A 19,979-nucleotide genomic window follows, 5' to 3' on the forward strand; every position below is an offset into this window, starting at 1 on the left:
AGAAAAACGTGTCCATGTCTTACATAGGGATGTGAATGATAGACAGTAGATCTATTTTTATTTTTTGGATATTTCTAGTATTACAGATTTCCTGATATGGTCAGAGTGCAAAAAGGTTCCTATAGTGACGTCATCCAACCCTGAATCTACGGAAATTGCCCAAGACATTGGCAGCGTAATATTCAAAATGTCCGTCTAAAATTGTAGCATTTTGTGACGTTAAAACGGTATTTTTACATACTTTGCAGATTAAAATAAAAATTGATGTGGTTTGATGGATACAATGAAACACAATTCAGTATTTAAAGTCGACTTTTTTTCTATTCTACTGGTACTTTAAATTGACTTGAGTAAAATTTACTAAATTAGCTCAAAAACCTAACATGAGGCTTCTGGGTCTTATGCCGCCCTTATTCTCGGTTGTCTGTGTGCAAGTAGAAGAGGTTGAGGGCATGGATCACTGACTGCTATGCGGTTCATAGTGTCGCTAAAATAATTATTGGATAGGCAATCAATGAATTTATAGTTTGTATACTGTTGAATCTACAGCATGTTTGATGTAAGTATGACATCAAGATTATTGCTAATTGGACTACAATTACAGCTGTCGGCACTGTATTAGAAGGCCTCTTGTCGTACTGTAACTTACCAGATTATGAGAAGTGGGGGCGATCGTGAGCAAATGCATGTTTCAACCGTGTCTTATCAGCAAGAAAGCAAGAAGTATTTGTGGGAGTTTTGGCAAGATGAAAAAAATATTTAAATGCTGTGCTGAATGAATAAATGTGGCTTTTTTCAGAGAAAACAAAGGTGAACGTACAAAAAATTACTTAAAGGAGGATAGTGCATGAACTTCAGATAGAAATAGACTACAAGGTAAGATAGACTACCTTTTTTTTTATTTTATCAAAGAAAATAAATGAGACCAAGCACCTAGTTGATCATTTTTTTTGTTATCATCTTAATGAGCAAGCTCTATTAGAATATATGTGTCCATGTTTGAAGAATATATATAATAATGAAGTTATCAAAAAAGGGTGTTTCATAATTGTTTGTCACTATCCAAACAAAAACAGTAAGTAACTAAGCAAAACAAAAAAAGAGTTCAAAATATTAAAATAAGATATGCAAAATATTATGATTCACTATTTATTATATCATTATATAATATTTATTATTTGCTTAAAGTAAAACATTACCATTATTAAAAATGAAACTATTATGTTGCCTTTCTGCTTGCAAGCACCCACAACATTGTGCACATTGCAACTTCAATCTGATATGAAAACAGTTATGTGCCAATATAAATGTCTTCCAGCATCTTTTACGGTTGTAATTGGGAGAGAAGAAGCCAGATTGGCTGGCCTCGTCACAGACCGTGGAACATATTTTAGGTCTCATGTCAGATCAAGTTGGCAGATACGCGGCGATCTGTCAGCTTTCACCAACTAGATCATTTGTAATTGTACAGACAGGAGAGACTTGTGTTAGGATATGCGCAATAATCCCTTCTGTTGCATCTTGGAAATATAAAAACATTGGAATCTAGATCTCTTACTGTGAACTTACAGAATAGGTTAAAAATATATAGACATTCACACATAAACTCTTCTTATGGGAATTTAGTAAGAAGTAACACAAAATTATTTAAAAAGAACCAAGTAAGCTTTATCTGCGTAACTGCATATACACAAACCTCTGAATTAATACACGCCCTAGAAAAAGGCAAGTTTTGTGTTAAAATGCTCCCCTAAAAATGCAGTTTTACAGATGCCTTATAGAACCTCCAAATTAAGACACACAATAATTGTAAAATTTAGATAATGAAATCTTCAAGAAACAAAGACTCTAAAGTCAAAAGAATACCTGGAATTTTTGATCTTTGATTGTGTGTTCTGACTTGATAGAGCAGCATATCTTGTGAGATTTCAGTCCAGTTAGTGTCTAATTAATTACTGTACTTTTTCTTTCTATTTTTTGACGGTACCAGTTATGGTAGGGAGCAAAAATATGTTGGCAACCATTAAACGAGAAACTAAAGATGAAAGTGGTACATACATCAGTCTAGTGTGACAAAAGTTACAGGTTGACATACATTTTTAAAAAAAGGGAACAAAATGTACACCAGAGCAGATGTGTTTCATCTAAATGTGACCTGCCAGATACACAAGTTGATCCCCCTTTATGTTTTTCACCATATCCACATATTTATCATGTCATCATGAGTTCATAATAAAAAACAGTACTAGTGGGGAAGTTATTTTGTATATGTTGCTTCAAATTCCAGAAATTAATAAAAAAAATGGAAGAGTCAAAGCTTTCTAAGGCTCCCCAAAATATGTCACCTTACAGTGCTTTTCATGATACTAAAATCTTACAGGAACAGGCTTTTCTGTGCTATATCTGTGTCCCTTCCATCCAACACAAGCTGAATGATTTAAGGCTATCTATCTACAGTATCTATAGAGTGTAACAGCTGCCTGCGCGGACTAAGTGAAGGACTCAAGTGCTGAGTCCTTCAACACTTTCACTCAGGCAGGAGCTTGCCTACATGAGAAGGCCTGATCCAAGTATTATAGAAGGGATGCTGTGGCGCCTTTTGTGAGACCTGCAGCACAACAGCGTACATTACACTGATCTCTTTTGCCTTGTTTTCTCACGAGACACAAGCGCAGGTCTGTAGACCTTCTACAATTTCAGCAGGACAAAAACAGTAAGATGGCCAAATTTTTATCACCACTTATTTGTGTTGTAATCCTGGCATCCACAAGGTCCCTGGACATTATTAACTTACTATTGGAACACTATTACATTTGTAATTCATTAGGGTTAGTGTCACTATAGTGAAAACATTACAGAATCAGGGAAGAAATAATTACACAAAAGCTTTCAAATGGTTGGCAGAGGCGAAAACGACGTATAAGGTAAGTTGTTTTCTCTGGATTTCACAGGAGAATGTCTGCACCGACTGATATGAGTGATTGTTTAAAATTCAGTTTCAACCACCTGCACTCTTTTCACACAACCTGCAGTGCATGCATGTGTGTGTCGCCCGTATTGTTCACATTGTAGGGACATACAGTCAAGTATTTACACGGTCATCGCGCAACTCACCTCCCTTCTGGGGACAAAATTAGAACCTCAAAATGTCAATATTTAGCTACATTAGGAAGCAGTTTAAGGTTAACACCAGCTTAGGGTAAGTGTCCGAGAAATTGTTGGAAATCGTGTGAGCGCGTGTGTGTGGAGGCGTGCGTCAGTGTGTGTGCAGGGACTCTAAAATCCAGCACATTTTAATTACTGCCTGGCTGCTCCGTGTGTCTCTTTGATATTGAAATAAAGGCAAACATCCTCACTGAGTCACTGTACAAATGTTCATCTGATTCAGAAAAAAAAAACAATGCGCCTAACTAAATCCTGCACCTGATTACAGTCCAAGACAATGTGTCAAATATACACGCCCACCAAGGCCTCTCCAATTAACTCTCCACACTAATGTAAACTTGAAAAAAATCACAAAAAAATTCTCGCATTGGCAGAATTGGTGTATATTGAAGTCAAAGTTAATTATGCTACACTATGGACTAAAGGAAAATGACCAATTATTTTGACAAAAACATTCAGTGACAGAATGAATGATACAGACCTAAATGGGCCACTTGTGCAATTACAGTATATGGCTCCTGTGAAGATACACATTTTTTTCATCTTGCATTCCTTTAATGTCTGCAATGCTATTCACTTACAGCTTCCGTGTGGGACACAGAGGCCAGTGTAGGTGAAAATTGTCTTTAAACCCCACAATTACTCAAAGAATATTGTGATGATAAATTGAACAATGTTTTTTTACCGTTCAGGATGTGAGTAATGCAAGGGATGTTAATACCTTCGAATTAAGCGTGAGAAAAGACACCACTTTTTTCTGCAAGCACAAATACCGTCAACCACGGCGTACTGACTCCGAAAACAAAGTACAACATTGTTGAGAAACAATCTGGCAGAGACCTCCACCTAATATGTGCCTGGTCTGCCACTGCCTAACCCTGTTGTCCCGTGGGAGCATTATTCATGTTCAGCTGTATTAACTTCATGTTGGGGGGGGGGCACATTACATACTCGACAATGACCAAATATTCCTGTCACTATGTCTGAATTTTGAGGTATTCTGTCCTGCAAATGAGTTAACACTTAGAAAGACGGCTATCACAACATGTGCCGACACATGTATTATCTGCAACCCTTATGTCGGACTCCTCTAACTTAAACAGGCCTACTGTTGTTTACCTCTCCCATGTTTATCCCTGCTTCTTATATGCTCTCTCCAGTGATTCAGAGAGCAGGACACCCTTCTAACACACACAGACACACACAATCACATATGCATATGTTGTGTCCTGTCACTTAGAAAATCTCACATCCAAATCAGCAGCTGCGTTGACGCGCACACAATGACAATAAATAAAACACTGAAATATTAAGGTCAAATTCTTGCAGGTAATTCTCAAATGGTCTCCATGACAAGAACTCACTTTGCTGCAGAATATATATATTTTTTTAAACCTGCATTCCTGAGTGATACACCTGTTAAATATGGCGAACACAGTGCCTTAATTGACTCGCACAGGTTTACAAAAAAGTGAACAGCTTATTTTTATTTATTTAACATCTCACACAGCCTCAAGGGTTTTATTTGTATTTTTTTTTTTTTACCACAGAATGATTTGACTTGTGTGCTATGTGCGATACCAAAAGTGTGTTTTTAATTAATATGATAAAATGTGCATTTACTTTTTTTCTTTGATCCTCCAATACTACACAAACCTGTATATCACCAAGTAAATTTAGTTAGTGGCACTTAGACTAAACATTTTTTTTACTAAGACCACTTACAGCATTTTTTCCCCATTTCCTAAAACAAATAAGAGATTTAATACTAATGTGTGATGGCTAAGGGGGAAAGTTCCTCTTCCAAAAGAGGGACATTGGACTTGGAAAGAGTACAGGATATGTTTAGACAAGTGAGCCAGGTGGATTCTCCCTTCATGCCAAAATTAAAGTCCTAAAATCTTTGAACTCCCTGCTTGCAGGCAAATATATCTTATGTCTGTCTTGTGCTGAGTTCAAAGTGCTCCGTGCAAAAAGAACTCAGAGCTCCCAAAATTACAAATATCAAAATAGGAGCAAACATGGCACTGTGCATTCCCGCTATGATAACTATTTTAAACCATTTTTTCACTTTTACAGCAGGCGGATTTAAGACCAACAAAACGCGCATTACTTGCAAAATACGCTGTGCACCTGCATTTATAAATAGCAATGTGAAAGAAAATATGCGGCAAATTGGACAAGGACGATAAGTGGGTTATTAGTGTTGCACCAAATGGACTCTTTGCGCTGCCAGATCAACTCTCTCTTCAGCGTGTGCCTGCACAACAATGTGCTGAATGGACAGTCTAATTATAAATGTGCCATTTAGACTCGCATTTGGTGTCCAGGACCACCTTACCTTATGAGGAACCCTGCCTCCTCTCCTCTGCACCCACACAATTGAAATAGCAAATAAAGTTTTTCCCCTACTCAATATTGAGGTGATGTTTGTGGTTTAAGGAGCCAGATAAGAGTTTGTTTTTGTTTTTTCGATAATTGTTCACAGGGGGTGTCATAATACGCACACGGTCAAGAAAAAAAGATAAATGTCCGCATATTGATCGCAATATTTTTTTTAACTCTCCTTGCACAGTTTGCACACTACTGAAGGCCAGTTAGTGTCAAATTATGTTTATGCAATTACACTGTGTGTTGTATGTTTAATTTATTCACATTTTATATGTATAATTTAATCTGACACATCATATTTAGATCATATTTGTGCACATGTATCAACTCTCAAAGTTGCGGGTTTAAAAAATGCATTTTTATTGTCGCACTACATTTATTGATTTATTTGTATTTAAATACTCACTTAAAGGGCAAATACCATGTACTGTTTATGTGGGCGTTATTTACACTTTCCCACAAAGCTCACTTGCCAGATCGCCGTATTTCCAGGCTTTGCTCTTAAATGGAGAAGAGTGTGCGCAAGTACATCTTCTTTAAATGGACAAGCCTTGCGATTGTTGAATTTAATTTATGACTTGTGCATTCTTTTGAGGTCAATCCCCCCGACCTCTGGAAAAGTGAAGGAAGAGCGCGTTCATTCCCAAGCTAAACGGGGACACCGTTGTCTGTCATTGGAAAAAAAACGATTACAAAATTAGTTTGGGTTAAAAATGATAACTTTGGGTTGGTGGACATAATGAGACAGGAGTGGGACACGCACGTCTGCCGAGCGCCCATCGCATCCTCATTGAGAGGTGAACTTCGGAAAGTTACGAGCCGTGGTAAAAACGTTCGGAAAATAGTGACACGTTCACATGTGTAGCAAATAATGTTAAATTAAATGGGAAAACTCGCTGCTTGTTGGATGAAGTGCGTGCGCGCGTGTACACGGTGAACAATTTAACAAGTTGCAGTCCCAAGCCGGCGCACGCCTGCTAAAAAGACAAACAACAAGGAAATCAAGTCGAATCGGAGTGAAGTTTTATGGTGAATATGCCGCAAATGAGGTGACTTTGAACGCAGCACGGGTGCGCCTGAGTCATCACTTGTCAGCGCGCGCGGTTCATGTCTCGTGCGCACCTCCGTCGGCTGGAACCGGCTAAAAGTTTCCAAACAATGGCGTCCTGACTTCGTCTTAACTTCCATTCACACCTGCCCCCTCATAACAGCCGCGAAAGTACAAGAGGACAACAAGCGTAAGGTAAAAAAAAAAAAAAAAAAAAAAGAGTCGGACGTGTTGTTTACCTTGACGACGTGAGTCGAGGCGAAAGTGTCCTCTTCCCGTGTTGGACAAGACAAGAGGAAGGGGGGGGGAAATGGTGGTCGGTCGGTCGGGCTCGTGTGTCAACTTAACAAGTCTTGTTCGAGCGGCACCATCAGAGGAGGGTCCCGCACACGCTTTCTCTCAAGTTGAGCTGTCCAAAAAGTACAAGTAGCTTTTGTTGCTCTCTGCTTTATCTCCCTCCCTCTTTCTCTCTCTCTCTCTCTCTCTGTGCCCCCCACCCCCCCAAACACACACACAGGGGAAGACGACGGCGTGGAGCTGCTGTCAAAATCGACAATCAACGCGAGCTGCCATGTCGCAGGTATTCTAAGCATTCCCCGTTGAAGACATGAGAAAGTGAGTGTCCAGGGCATTGATCCCGAGGAGGGAGGGAGGGAGGGAGGGAGGGCAGGATAGGGGAGGCAGGACTCACCCATACTGCCCCCCCCCCCCCACCCATCCCCATCCCCATCCCCATCCCCATCCCCATCCCACCCTTCTTCCCCCCTCTTCCCGGATGAAAGAGAGTGAGGGAGTCACTTTATTAGGAACCCAACGTCACGTCCATTCACACAGTGGTGGACAAAACGCAGAAGTCCGTGAAGAAGTGACGCAATATTTTATATGGCACGTGCTCGAAACATAACTCACATTTATACCCATTCAAAAGTTAAAAAAACAACAACAAAAAAACATAATCGATAATGCAAAGCCGTTTATACGTTTAAGATTGTGTTTAATACGTCCAATTTTATGAGCGGTATGTGCCACCAAAACGTTTTAATCAATCAAAAATGGGTTAAATAAAGGAGCAATTTATTCATTTTGTTATTTATATTGGAACCCGAAATGGACGAGCGGTAAAAAAGTGGATGGATGGTATAATCACTGTTCAATAAATTATTACTGTTATTATTAGATTGCGTTCAGTTATCGCATAATACAGTGGTTCTCAACCTTTTTTCAGTGATGTACCCCCCTGTGAAGATTTTTTTAATTCAAGTACCCCCTAATCAGAGCAAAGCATTTTTGGTTGAAAAAAAGAGATAAAGAAGTTAAATACAGCACTATGTCATCAGTTTTTGATTTATTAAATTGTGTAATAGTGCATGATATTGCTTATTTGTAGTGGTCTTTCTTGAACTATTTGGAAAAAAAGATATAAAAATAACTAAAAACTTGTTGAAAAATAAAAAAGTTATTCAATTATAAATAAAGATTTCTACACATAGAAGTAATCATCAACTTAAAGTGCCATTTTAGGGGATTGTAATAGAGATCCATCTAGATTCATGAACTTAATTCTGAACATTTCTTCACAAATGTTTAGCATCAATATTTATGGAACATGTCCACACTGAATATTGCATTGTTGCATTTCTTACATTCATATTTTGTTGAAGTATTATACAATAAATATATTTATAAAGGATTTTTGAATTATTGCTATTTTTAGAATATTTAAAAAAAAATCTCACGTACCCCTTGGCATACCTTCAAGTACCCCCAGGGGTATGCGTACCCCCATTTGAGAACCACTGGCATAATAGATTGCCAATTATAATGAGGTGAACATTATACAGTATCATTACTACATTAACAAAATTGTATCCTGGAAATATCAATATAAAGAACGTTTGCGCCGTTATTTGAATGCACATATCCTTTTTTTTTTTTTAGATCTGACTAAAATTACCAATGTCCATTCATCCATTTTTACTGCTTATTCCCTTTGGACGATTGAAATAAAAATTGTATACTTAAAGTTGGTTAATTCACTGAATTGGAGTTATTGGATTGGATTTAGATTATCAGTCATTAAGGAGCCATTATTTTAAAAATCAACTTTTTATGAAGAGGAGTTACAGTTGGTCACAGTAGCATCAAACCACAGTGAACTATCCGCATGAAGCAAAAACAATTAAATGCATTAAGGATAAGTTAATTATATAACTCATCAGCAACTATTAAGGTCACCTGCACCTCGTTATTCAAATATGCAACAACTTATTGTATAATGAAGAAAATTCAATAATTACTTACCATTAGAGGAGACAGAAGGGGGGCAAGTTGCATTATTATCGGAAGAGTCACAGGGGGCCAAAAAAGAAAGATGAAAGGCGGAGAGAGATGAAGACAGAAAGAAAGAAAAGAAAGCGTGAGCCGATCGTACAACTTTCTGAAGTCTCACCACATCAGATAAGAAGTCCCCGTTTCCTTAATTTCCCCTTAACGCACCAAAGCCTCAGATATCCCTTTACCGTGAACGCATCAATGTGGTGGAGTAAGTCCTCCCATCCGAACGTGACCACAAAAGTGAAATAATTACTGAGTGAAATAAACTTTAGAAGTTCATCACTGCAGACAAAAATAAGACGTGTCAATTTAATAAGCGATATGACTTTCATACATTCAAACTTAGCTGATTGGTTGATAACGAAAAAACACTGACAATCCTGTAATGACGCAGGTACTATATATTAAAGACTTGTGGATGAAGCGTTCAATCTCTTCGATCCGTTGCATGTGTCTCATACGCCACCCTCTGGTCACTTTTAGTACAACATGTAGTCCATCCTGGCTAACTCAATGAAGGCCTTCAAACCTGCAAAGAAGCCAGTGTCTTAAATGCAGCTTGTTTGTTTTAATACATTTCAGAGTGTATGTTGCGTAATTACGTTTTGTGTAGTGCAAAATAATTGTATAGGTGTATCATTTGTCATATGGTTGATATACAGGTGGTGTTATTAATGTGAGACTAACTAATTCCTTTGTGTTCAGAAGCTGACATTTAAGCACGCATCTTGCACGCAAACAGCAATAGACAGTCCGGCGCGTCAGAGGCGCAGGCCATATTTGCATATTCTTATGAGCCTTTGATGCATCTTGAAATTCTAGTCTAGCCTATAAATATTTGAAGAGGAGAGTGCGAGAAAATCAAAATTTTTGTTACAATAAATTAACATGTGTTCTTCTCCTGTTCTGCATGCTGGATGAGAGTGAGTGTGAAGAGGGGGCTGCTTTGATTCTAGTGGGTGTTTCTTAAAAGGTGTGCAGCTGCTTCACATCCAATCTCTCTCAGTGATTAGGTTTAGTCTTGCAATAGTTAAGCATCCACCAATATCCGCCGATTTGTAAGTGGGAAACTGTTAATTGCAGAAGCATCAGGTGCAGATGACATAAGGAGTTGAAAGGACACACAATAGACGGACTCTGTCGAAAGGATGTTATTTTGTGTCGCCCAGCTTTCATTGCAAATTAAAGCAAGCAGCAGTAAGATTCAAGGCAGTGCCTCTTTTAGTTAAATACTGAGTTTTATTTTGGTGGCTGTTCATCCGTTGCTCCGCTCAAGATTGCTTTTTACAGACATTTTTAATGTATATCGCTGTATTTAATCAGCGGCAGACTCATTTTACTGCTGTAGTAGTGCATGGCTGACAAGGAGAATTAAAGAGGCAAGAGGGAAAGGACATTTTTGCTGTTCTGCTCCACATTTACCACGAAGCCACTGAGCGGGATAAGTGATGTGAAAATGAAGGGATGCGTCGTCATTTGAGATTTGTAGTTTCTGAATATAAATGCAGGCTGTGGTTTAGTAGTTCTCCAGTTCACAGCAGTGGCCTTGATATTTTTTATCGGGTGAAGAGTGTAAATGTTTGTTTACCAAGACTTTATTTAGGGACAATCAAGCATGTTTGCACACATTGTCCCGCCAGCAGGGGTCATGTGCACTTACATGATGAAAGGGCTTGTCCAAGACTACAACTTTGTCACCAGCAAATGCAGTTATGCCATTAACCAAGACAGCATCTGCATACATGCAAATCGTCCGCCTTGCAAAGTGGGACGCTCTGTTGTTATTAATTGACCCAAATCCCTCACTTATAAGTTTGAAGTCCGTCAAAGTTTAGTTAGAATCAAATGTTTCCTTTCAGGCTAACATAGGAGCAGTGATTAATCATGTTGAATTAAGAAGTGCAACTTGTCATTTCTAATTATATCACTTGGAGGGACATTCTTACATATCTTGAGCCAGCAAATATTTTCTCTGAGGCTCTCATGAACGTGTGTTTATTTGTTTTTCTTGTGGTAGTAAAGAATTACAAATGCATACAGTGGAACGTCTGAATTTGCCGTCATGCATGACAAGACCCTAGCGTGTCATTTGTAGAACGGTACTGGTGACAAAGAAGAAAATTGTGATTATGACCATAGAACTGGAAAATGATCCTTTGGGACATGGAAAAGTGATACATGTGTCTCACTCTAGGCTGAGTTTTCAATGATAATAAAAAGGGAACATAATGAACTGTATTGACCCAAGTAAAAAAAAACTGAATATAAGATGACCACTCTTTTTCCAAATCTATTTTACACTTGATGCATATAATCACAGCAGTATGATGATTCTATGTGTCTACATTAAAACATTCTTGTTCATACTGCATTAATATATGCTAATTTTAAACTTTCATTCAGAGAAGGAAATTTCAACTAAGTCAATTTACCAAAACTGTATTTATTAAACAGTTATTAGCAGGTGACTTTTCAAACGATGCTACATATTATCAGTAATGCTACTTTTGGTAGCAACGCTTGTGCCCCACACTCGACAAATTAAAGTTGTCTATTCGACATATTCCCGCTTGAAGCCGAACCACCGCCAGACGATGGACCCCGTGCTGTTTTTCTTGGGAATTATCTCTTCCTTCATTTGTTACCAGATTTGCACCTTCTTTCTCCCGTATTATCCCTCGCAACACTCCGCTAGCATCACAGCTAACATTAGCCACGCTGCTGCCTCTCTGCTGGGTAAGGGCGTATACGTATGTGACGTATGACGTGACAGTATGTGACGTGTTTAAGAATGTGCGCTCGCTGTCTGTGAGAAGGAGACACAAGAAGGAGTGGGAAGAGCCTGTAGTCCAGGGGTTGGCAACCTTAACCACTCAAAGAGCCATCTTGAGCCGTTTCACAATATAAAGAAAACAATGGGAGCCACAAAACTCTTTTGAAATTCAAAATGAAATAACACTGCATAAAGTTTTTTTTTTGCTTTGTGCTATGTGTAAACAAGGGGTCTCAGACACGCGACCCGCACCTTGATAAGAAAATTTAATGTTAGTGCGGCCCGCAAGTTTTATATGAATGCCGCTTGACAGCATTACACTTGCCTACCCTCTCAAATTTTCCAGGAGGTCCCCGAATACTCAAAGCAACTATTCCCGCGAACATCTGCTGATGTTCACTCAAATAACAATAATAAGGGCGTGCTATGAAGGCACTGCCTTTGACGCCTTCTACAACATGTACAAACAGCTTGCCAGCCCAGTAACATGTTGTATGTGGCTTCCGCAGATACACGTACACGACTGCATGGCATATTTGTTCAACAGCCATACACGTCACACTAAAGGTTGTGATATAAACAACTTTAACACTCTTACTAATATGCGCCACACTTTGAACCCACACCAAACAAGAATGACAAACACATTTCGGGAGAACATCCTCACAGTAACACAACATAAACAGAACAGAACAAATACCTAGAATCCCATGCATCCCTAACTCTTCCTAGCTACATTATACGCCCCAGCAACCCCGCCCACCTCAACCGACGCATGGGGGGGGGGGGCTGGGTTTGGTGCTAGCGGGGGTGTATAATGTAGCCAGGAAAAGTTAGGGGTGCATGGGATTCTGGGTATTTGTTTTGTTCTGTTTATGTTGTGTTACTGTGAAGATGTTCTCCCGAAATTTGATTGTCATTCTTGTGTGGTGTGGGTTCAAAGTGTGGCGCATATTAGTAAGAGTGTTAAAGTTGTTTGTATCACAACCTTCAGTGTAACCTGTGTGGCTGTTGACCAAGTATGCCTTGCAATTCCGTACGTGTGATGACAGAAGCAGCGAAATACATGCGTCTGGCCGGCATGCAGATAGAATGGTGTAAAAGCGGGCGCGATGACATGTTGTAGAGGATGGCGTGGCGCAGTGGAAGAGTGGCTGTGCGCAACCCTGGGGGTCCTAGTTCAATCCCCACCTAGTACCAACCTTGTCACGTCCGTTGTGTCCTGAGCAAGACACTTCACCCTTGCTCCTGATGGGTGCTGGTTAGCGCCTTGCATGGCAGCTCCCTCCATCAGTGTGTGAATGTGTGTGTGAATGGGTGAATGTGGAAGTAGTGTCAAAGCACTTTGAGTACCTTGAAGGTAGAAAAGCGCTATACAAGTACAACCCATTTGCCATTTACCATTTGTAGAGGGCGTTAAAAGTATAGCCATCCCGGCAAGCCCTCAATATTGTAGTCCGGGTGAAAATCGGAGAATGTTAGCCCCGGGTGATTTCCGGGAGAGGCACCAAAATCCGGAAACCTCCCGAAATAATCGAGGGGGTCGGCAATTATGCAGTTGAGCCACATCAGAGGGGCCAAAGAGCCGCGGGTTGCCGACCCCTGCTGTAGAGTAATTCCCGCAGCTAAAAGCAACTGCGTGAGAACGTATACTCAAATATTATGATAAAGCCATTTTCTATATCGCACAGAGACAACCCACAGAGCAAGATACTCCTATACAGGTTCGCCTTCAAAACGCCCAAGCCGCGTAACTGTCACATTCGTTTTTGCTCCTCCTAGAGGATCAGCTCCGCCTCTGAAAATTGTAATGTTACCTATTTCGTGCCGCCCCGAGGATCGGCCAGCCCACTCGGATACAGAGCGGATGTACTGTTCCATCAACGTGGGCGCACAAGTGTACGCGCATGAATTGGCGGCCATTTCTTCACTTTCTGCAAACGAACTTCGACGGACTTGCTGAGACGAATGTAAGTAATTTCTTGCTATATACATTCACAGTAAATATCGGCGCTTTTGTGTTTCAAACATCAATTATGTATAATTGTAATGACGTTGTTTGATATTATAGGACTAAGTAAAACTTTTTATTCTGTAAAAAAAGGCTATTTTATTTAAAATGGAACAGCAATATATGATATAACATATTCTGCCAAAATTGCTATGGTAGTTAAAGTTAAGTTAAGTTTCTTTGCTGTATATTTTGATGCGTCACAAACAAAGGAACAAGCTATAGCTACAACGTGGCCGGGCCGCACAATGTCTCTCGATTCTTTTGTTTTTTTATAAACGTTTAGGTTGTCGCTCTTAAAGTATTCTATAAGAATGCACACCGTCTGTGACTTGTTGATAAAGTACGGGGTTAATATCCCGCATTATGGTTGCTAAATTGTTGTAAAAACTGGACTTTTATATGCTAAATGCTGCGCACGTTGTAGCATTAAGCTAGTCCACGATTAGCCAGCTTAATGCTACATAGCATTGTTGTAAGCACAATACTATGGTGCGCAAATTTAATGGCAAATCAATACAGTGTACATCCACGACTAAACTAATACTAAAAAAAAAGGTATGTCTGTTATGATTTTTTTGGCATAGTTAATTGAAGAAAAAAATATAAAATGAGTTGATGTGAGTGGGAAAACAGTGACAGAACAGAACAGTGACTGTTTCATACTGTATATAATGTATAAAGTAAAGTGTCTATCTGCAATCTTTATAATTAAAATGAATGAGTTAGAAATTAATTGTTTTAATCACTGTTTACAACTAATGTGTTTTGCGCCTGTTCATATCTTCTTATGCTACTGTATGGAACTTGCATGGTCCCATCTTCTAATTTGTGTGTTTTCCAGCATCATCGATTGCCTGGATTTTTGCCTAGAATTGCTCCTGCTGTGTTCGCCTAATCAAGTAAGACACTTTCTGGTTTGTTAAAATGTAATGTTGCTTACACATTTTTATAGCAGCTCTTGGCATATTCATGGGGCTGAATCAATTTAACGTTGCCCTATATCTCGTCTAGTTTGTAGCAATGAAACAGACAACATCACCATTTAACAATGTATTTATTTAAATATAACTTTAGAAACAATAATCAATGATACAATTTACTGTATTTTCTTGTCTTTTTGCGCAAACATGAATAGAAAACTATGCCTGTGTCTTTATCAGCCTTAAGACGAAGGACACGCATAGACGTTCAAAAAAGGCTTCTTCAGATTCAGAGAGACATGACAGACATGACAGGAATAGGGCCAGATGACAGAGTTCTTTCTGAGAACACTGCCCAATCCTCTTCAGCTGCACATGCAATGCCAGACGTGCACGTTTTTACAGAGGAGGCCTTGGAATTGGAGGCATATTTTGATGACATGTATTGGGATGGGTGTGATGACGATGGGACATCTGGTTCGGATTCTGAAAATGATGATAACCCAACATTTTCCCGGCAGTCTCCATTCTGTACCTACCCCTTCAACTCTGACAGAATGAATATATTTTCTGCAAATGATCCATCTGATGAGCTGAAGTTGGGTGAGGTGTCAGCACTGCGACAGAAATGTGTAGCCTTGCCGTACAGGGATGGTTTCGTGGCCATACCCCTCCTCCACTAAATGAAACAACAAAACAACCAAAAAAAAGTTCAAGTTCAAATCAGTTTAAACAGTCGATTGTTTTAACTGATTTGAACTTGAACTTTTTTTTTTGTTTTTTAACCAATTTGAACTCCTAACTGATCAGTTAGGAGTTCAAATCGGTTCAATTAATCAGTTTAAACAATCAGTTCAAGTTACAAACTTTAATATTATAGTTGACTACCGACTTCTGACTATGACTATGACTTCCATTACTCTGGGTGAAAAATATCTATCAGTATTATACAAAAGTTCGTATTATTCCATGTATACACTACACCCATAATTTCAAACCCTACTTTACGATTGAGTTGAAGTTATGACTATTATGACCTTTACTTTTACCTTTCTTATGGTTCTTATCACCTTGGGGCAGCATTCAGGTAAAATCTCAGCTCATCTTACTTGCTTATTTGTATACACCTGTGCATGCCACGTTGTTCCTTTGACGATGAATAAATACCCCATTTCTTACTTTCTACGTTAAGGATGCCTTTTCATCTGATCAAGTTCATAATTAACGGGGACATTGCGGTTGTCCCAAGTGGGTGGTATGATGATGGGATGATTTTCTGGCCAAACTATAAAAGGACAGAAAAAATGAAAAGGGACGCTTTAAATGAGGAGCAGCATGAGCCAAACTGGCCAAGATATGACGTTTCTGTTGTCCGAACTTGTGGTATGCAAATTCATCAATCAACAGTTCAGCTCTACAGCTAATTTGAAACTCATGTTAATTTTAACATATTCAATTTTAGACAACTACAAAGACACATTTAAATTAATGCAACAATATAGAAAGGGTAGAACACGTCAGACCTGCAATCCGAGGCAGAGAATGAGGAGCTGCCAGAAAAACGGAAAAGGAAGCCAGTGTGTTCTGTCATGTTTTTGTCATGTTTCTATAGTAACAGGAAGGTTATTTCCGGTAGCATTCAAAAATAGACCAGGGATGCTTGTACTATATGTATATTTAGCAATTTTGGTAATGCAATAATCCTAATGATATGGTTACCCAACAGCCATCGTCTCGTGGACTCTGATGATAGCGAAAAAGACCCGGGAAATAGTGACCTCGCATCTCTGGGGTTGGCAAACCAATTGCACAGGCAGAGTAAGGAATAATCTCTTAACATCTAAAAAACGAAACCACCACATTAATATTAAAGATATGGTTAACATTCTTAGTGCTAAAGATATTCCCCTCTTCTTGTATTCCTTCTCCCAGCTCCACCGTCTCACCAAGTGCCAGCAAGAGTCATTAGTACCGGTACTCAACTCCTCACCTGGAGATAACTTTCTAGGTAAAGACTGATCTCCGAAATAATATCTCAGCATCCAGTAACTATGGTTAACAGATCACAACCATTTAATACCAATTTATCTCCCTTAGCACCTCACCATGGGGGAGGACGTATTCATATGCCTTCACCAGCACCTGCATTAAACATGCAGAGAGTTACACAAGGTAGGGACTGATCTCAGAAATATTAGTGAATAGATAGGCCCCTTGTGTATTATCAGTCATAGTAAACTGATGACTCTCTCACAATACCCACCTCACTAGGAACGGCAGTCCCTCCTCGACTCCCTCAACATGTGGCAGACAGAGGAGCCTGGATCCCGCCTAGCCTAAAGGCCAACATGGCGTGGGGGAAGAATGGCCGACAACATTTCCTGCTCTGGTGAGCAATAACTGACAAATACCGGATGCTCATTCTGTGCCACAGATTTTGGAAAAAATTCAAATTCACAACCAAACACATATTGTCTTCAAATTTTGTCAATAACTTTTGTCATTAACCAACACTGCTGTTTGTCGACAGCGGCTGAGGTCCAGATCCCTAGCCTGCTGTAAACTATTAAACACACCCAAGACCAGCTGATGGTGGAGGTCAACTTCTTAACCAGCAGGTTGACCAGTACCCCGGGGCCAGAAGTGGAAATGCCGGCCAATATCCAGTTTTCACTGGAACAGTTGGAGGCATTTGAGGCACTTCTGACAACCCTGACAGCCCTTCTGAAAACCCTGACAGCCCTTCTGTCAGCCCTGACAACGAGGCCTGTCCTGAACCGCCTTTTCCCAGTGGTAAAATTATGTCAGTGAGCCACAATCTGCCTGGTTTGACATCGTGTGTAAAGGTAGCATAGGTCCATGAGCCAAGAGAACAGGTTCTGTTTTTTTTACATTTCAGGACGCTTCCAACAGGAACAAAATCGTTTTAAATGCACCTTAAGCTTTAAAATGTTTACCTGTTTGTTTAAAGAGATGTCTATGCCTTTTAGATTTCTTCTTTGGGCACCGTTGGAGGCCAGGACGTGAAGCGGGTGACCTGGAACATCCTGGGCAGGATTTTCACCAATGTCCTCCCCGTGAATGCGTGGGTTCCCTCCGGGTACTCCGGCTTCCTCCCACTTCCAAAGACATGCACCTGGGGATAGGTTGATTGGCAACACTAAATTGGCCCTAGTGTGTGAATGTGAGTGTGAATGTTGTCTATCTGTGTTGGCCCTGCGATGAGGTGGCGACTTGTCCAGGGTGTACCCCGCCTTCCGCCCGATTGTAGCTGAGATAGGCGCCATCGCCCCCCGCGACCCCAAAAAAAGGGAATAAGCGGTAGAAAATGGATGGATGGATGGACGTTTCACATCAAATTAATTGGAAGGGTGTCAATAACAAAAAGGCCTTTAGCGGGATGGCAACAAAGACCTTGCTTTTCAGTAAGTATATATCATTCAAGGTAATATTACATACGTTCAAAGTCAATAGTGGGGGCAGCGGAATGGTTTCTATTGGTTATAAGTTCAGTGGGCACTCGGCTACGTATTTATATGATGTGAGGTCTTGTTAATAGGCCTACACGAATACATACAGAATGATAGTACAAATATAATAAGAAAACATGCAATGTCAACTTCTTAAAGTTTGGTTATGGATATGTATTTATGCCACACCCTCCTCCCAACCCCGCCGCCGTCATCCAACAGAGCCAAAAAAACGTGAGAAAAAAAACAAGATTTATCCACATACAGTACTCTGATCAAGGAACCAAATAACGATATTGTTTGAACATTTTGGATGTCTTGCACACCTATACCCTGATCACAAATTCAGTGTCCGCACCTCTTATTTTAACCACCTCCTGTAACTTTAAGTCCTGTTTCTTTTTCAAATGTAATCTCCTTAATACTGCGATGAGGTGGCGATTTTTCCAGGGTGAACCCCGCCTTCCGCCCGATTATAGCTGAGATAGGCGCCAGCGCCCCCCGCGACTCCAGAAGGGAATAAGCGGTAGGAAATGGATGGATGGATGGATCTTCTTAATTCCTATCTCATATTTTGTATTGTGTAACCATACTTGGTTTTGGATGCTACATACCATAAACAAACGTATTTGTCTTGTAATCTTGTTTGATTGCAGGTGCTGTAAGAAAAAATGGGGTGACAAGGTCAGCCACAGACGCTGAGGTCACCAAACACGCAATCAGGTGGTTCAACCTGGCGGCGGATCGGGCAGCGAGGAGGCGAGTCCCGCCTCCACCTCCACAGACAGATCAGGAGGAATAGAAATATGTATCAATAAAAAACCTTTTATTGAACTTGTCATTCACCAGTCATTCATTTTCTGATATGTTAGCTGTGCATGGAGCAGCATTTCTTTGAAATTGTAGCCTAATAGATTAAATATTTATATGTACTATATTTACTATTTATATATATATATATATATATATATATATATATATATATATATATATATATATATATATATATATATATACATATATATATATATACATATATATATATATATATGTCTTGATTGGATTATCCAGAGAATAGTGCTCGATACCGTGGTAGAGCGCAATATGTAGGTGTGGGAAAAATCACAAGACTACTTCGTCTCAAAGTAGAGACGGAGTAGTCTTGTGATTTTTCCCACACCTACATATATATATATATATATATATATATATATTTACTTTATAGAGTGAATTGACCATTTTCTGTTTCTGCCTATTGACAATAATGTTAGTTTAAAAATACAAGGCAATGCATATTTATAAATATGCATTGCCTAAGCTTATAAGCTTAGGCCTGCTGTAGTAGGATAAAATAGGAAACTAACACTAGTGTTAGTTTCCTATTTTATCCCAGTGATATATCGCTAGGCCTTATTATAGCAGGCCTAAGCTTAAGCTTAGGCAATGCATATTTATAAATATGCATTGCCTTGTATTTTTAAACTAACAATATTGTCAATGGGCAGAAACCTAAAATGGTCAATTCACTCTATAAAATAAATATATATATAAATAGTGTAACCTATTTTTATGGTTTGCCTCTTTGTTATGTTTAGTTCCTGTTATACAGTATATGCCTTGAGCTCTTATTTTGAAGGGAGATAGAACGGAAATTATGTCATCTTGGAGTGGAGCGGAGGTTTTGAAAGGAACGAAAATAAAGTGGTCCTCGTGTGAAACTGGAGCCTCCGTGTTTGTTATTTTGTAGTGTGATACAGTTTAGGCGACTCATATAAACCCTCGGTTACATTGGTGGGATGTAAGTCCCGCGAAAGAAAGACATCTAATTACCGTAAAGTCCGGAGAGTCAGCTAGCTTCATCTCA

The 19,979-nt window shown here is 39.4% G+C and overlaps 1 protein-coding gene and 1 long non-coding RNA gene across 7 annotated transcripts in view; one reads left to right on the top strand and one right to left on the bottom strand.

Annotated features, from left to right (window-relative positions):
- The window catches only part of LOC133540699 (transcription factor SOX-6-like), a 213,816-nt gene extending 206,584 nt beyond the window's left edge, over positions 1-7,232 (bottom strand). For 2 of the 4 annotated variants that reach the window (XM_061883555.1, XM_061883544.1), the window contains exon 1: positions 6,844-7,232. The gene's annotated coding sequence lies outside the window, so the exon portion shown is untranslated. The remainder of the gene's footprint in view (positions 1-6,843) is intronic. The other 2 variants (XM_061883536.1, XM_061883527.1) reach the window with 1 other exon arrangement.
- A 6,341-nt stretch (positions 7,233-13,573) lies between these two features.
- Positions 13,574-18,956, top strand: LOC133570044 (uncharacterized). Of its 3 annotated transcripts, XR_009810037.1 has the most exons (9): positions 13,574-13,681; positions 14,567-14,624; positions 16,372-16,463; positions 16,578-16,653; positions 16,743-16,817; positions 16,917-17,034; positions 17,176-17,448; positions 17,636-18,641; positions 18,772-18,956. It is a non-coding gene; the product is annotated as an uncharacterized LOC133570044 (long non-coding RNA). The 3 variants fall into 3 exon arrangements; XR_009810035.1 differs by having other exon boundaries at positions 17,176-18,641; XR_009810040.1 differs by having other exon boundaries at positions 17,176-17,730.
- The last annotated feature ends 1,023 nt before the right edge of the window (positions 18,957-19,979 follow it).

The sequence above is a fragment of the Nerophis ophidion genome, linkage group LG02, assembly GCF_033978795.1.
Source record: "Nerophis ophidion isolate RoL-2023_Sa linkage group LG02, RoL_Noph_v1.0, whole genome shotgun sequence".
Lineage (NCBI taxonomy): Eukaryota > Metazoa > Chordata > Actinopteri > Syngnathiformes > Syngnathidae > Nerophis > Nerophis ophidion.